This window comes from Nematostella vectensis, chromosome 10 (assembly GCF_932526225.1).
Source record: "Nematostella vectensis chromosome 10, jaNemVect1.1, whole genome shotgun sequence".
NCBI lineage: Eukaryota > Metazoa > Cnidaria > Anthozoa > Actiniaria > Edwardsiidae > Nematostella > Nematostella vectensis.
In genome coordinates, this window is record NC_064043.1 from 14,308,388 (window position 1) to 14,310,980 (window position 2,593).

The window sequence follows — 2,593 nt, forward strand, 5'->3', positions numbered from 1 at the left end:
ACTCAATTATGCCCCAAAAGACTTTATGATGTCCTGAGACACTCCTAATATGCTCATAGCTGTATTTTTGATGAAAAATACAAGCAACCATCAACTTGTGCTGGCTTCAGCACATCGACGAGGGATTAAAAGTGGGGACCGCAAAGCACTGTTGGAAAGCTTGGATACCGCTGACTAGGTGCAGCTGTGTTTGACTTTGACGGGCTGTATAAAACTCAGAATAGGGGGGGGAGGTATCTGTTTTCAGTCTGTTTTTTGTAAATTCAGCTCCAAAAAAGCCAGGAGTCAATGGGTTAAACTGTGTCCTGGTATAGAAATATTAGGTTAGTAAACAGGAAATGCTCATGACTATCACTCATTATTCTTACACATGCACTGAGGAAAGAGGTGTTATAAAAAGGAGGTTACAGTTTTTAAAATGTCTGTATTCACTGTATTATCGATGGTAAGCATGCCCAAGGTGAGTGAGAGTTGAAAAACAAACGGGCACGAGAGGAAGAAACTTAAAAGAACCTAGGTTGCCTTTTTATATAGTGGTGGTCCTTGTTCAAGGAACATATTACTTTTCAAATTATTAAGGGTTTTTGAAATATCCAGTTCCCCAAATGGATCTATTCACACTTCTTTTGTGTTTGTGTTGATTTTATATAATTTGAACCTTAATCATTTTAAATATTGTAATTGCAAAAATTTATTCATTTGTTTTTATATTTTAGAATACTTAGGCGAACCGAAGGGCACCAAAATTGGCAGTCTTGCCTGCAAGGGTCTGGCGCCACCTTCCATAAAAGGGATGGAAGCAGCATTAAGGTATTAATATTAATATTTTTAATATTGAAATGTTAATGTTTTTCCAGGTTTTTATTTTATTTACTTACTAGATATTTTCATAGTTGGCTCTTCCAACAGAGATGGACGGGCAATTTTTTTTGTCATTTTTAAATTTTAAGCCCTGATTATATTTTATATAAACTCGTACAACATGTTTATAATGCTTTACACAATTCAAAGATTGCAAAACACTCACTACTCTTTTCTATTTTGTGTGCATAAAGTAGATATCTAACTCTCCCTTGCTGTACCTCTTGATATTGTGATATTTTCTGATACTGTATTGTGATATTTTCTGATACTGTGATTCTCGTTTATATCCAATGCTTATTCGAAAACAAAATAGACTATATTTTTCCTATTTACTTGCTTAATTGAATTATCACATATTAGATAAATTATAGTTGTCTTCACTTTTTCTCTAAACATAATATTGCATATAGTATCATATCTAGTAGCTAATAATTTTGAGATTAATGATGATATATTTTAATGACATATTTTAGTCTAGTTTGATGGTACAGTGATTTTTAATGTGAGATATTTTACTCTAGTTTGATGGTTTAGTGACATCCATATTGATTAACTACACTTGATTTGGTATTTTGATTAAGACACTTTGCAATAATATAATTGGTTAATGACTCTGTCATACAGATTCTGGATGCCGAAGTTTGGGCATGTTGGCCCATACATTGAGCAAGTTAAAAGGGATCATGATGGGAAAATTGTAGACATCATCCCAAAAGGGAACCCTATGGAGGATGCTGGTAAGTGTCTGTTATGATGATTATGTCAGTATTCCTGTCAGCCTTATCATTATACCAGTACAAGAAACAGATTTTTGGACTGGCTTGTACTTGTAGCATAGCTGTCAACTCTCCCGCATTAGGCGGGAGTCTCAAGATTGATTTCTATCACGGAGGGTACAAGATGCAGGTTGCAGGTCGGCTGCAGGTTGGGTACAAAATGCAGGTCGGGTGATTACAGTTTTTTGTTTTTTTGCTTTAACTATTTCATACAAACTACGGCTCACGTGACACGTTAAAATATTGAATACTTAGATTCTCGTTTATTACTAAACAATTATGTGACCTTGGGAATAAAGAATATCCTTCCAGTCTCAAGGTTTTATTTCTATCATTTTCTTAAAAGGTGCCAAGACATTGATACGTTCCTTAAATAAAAGGAAGCGCCGACCTTCTAGAAGAGACATGAGGGCCGGCATGAAGCCCTATGAGGCAAAGAAGGCGCCACCATTCTCTCTTGAGGATATGCTCAAGATGAGAGAATACTGTTTGGAGACAGTTGAGGTAAACAATTTAATTACCATCACAAAAAAGTGCATTAGAAATAGACAGGTAATATCACATATAGGTCCATTCTACAAACATGACAGACACAATAGATTCTGTAGTCGAATATCCCATAATATTCGAGGGGTCCATCAGAGAGGACGAAGGCATCTAGTAGATTCTAGGATAATCTCCGATACTATCACAAAATCAAGGGTCCAGCAGATGGAAGAAGCAGGAACTAAATAGACATCTGTCTAATAGCATATTAGAGGAAAACAATGATAATATCCTAATCTCAATAAACAGTTGAAGCTCTCATAAGCGACCACCTTGGGAACTGATAATTTAAGTCGTTAACAGAGCTGGTCTCTTACGAGAGATTGCTCTCATAAGCAACCACTGGGTGCCAAAAACTTGAACAATAAGTGTTGGTCTCTTACGGGAGCTTAATTAAAATGGAATCT

The 2,593-nt window shown here is 35.7% G+C and overlaps 1 long non-coding RNA gene across 1 annotated transcript; it reads left to right on the forward strand.

The window, feature by feature from the left end:
* The first annotated feature begins 605 nt into the window (after window positions 1–605).
* Window positions 606–1,801, forward strand: LOC125573106. The gene is made up of 2 exons (XR_007313960.1): window positions 606–810; window positions 1,489–1,801. It is a non-coding gene; the product is annotated as an uncharacterized LOC125573106 (long non-coding RNA).
* The last annotated feature ends 792 nt before the right edge of the window (window positions 1,802–2,593 follow it).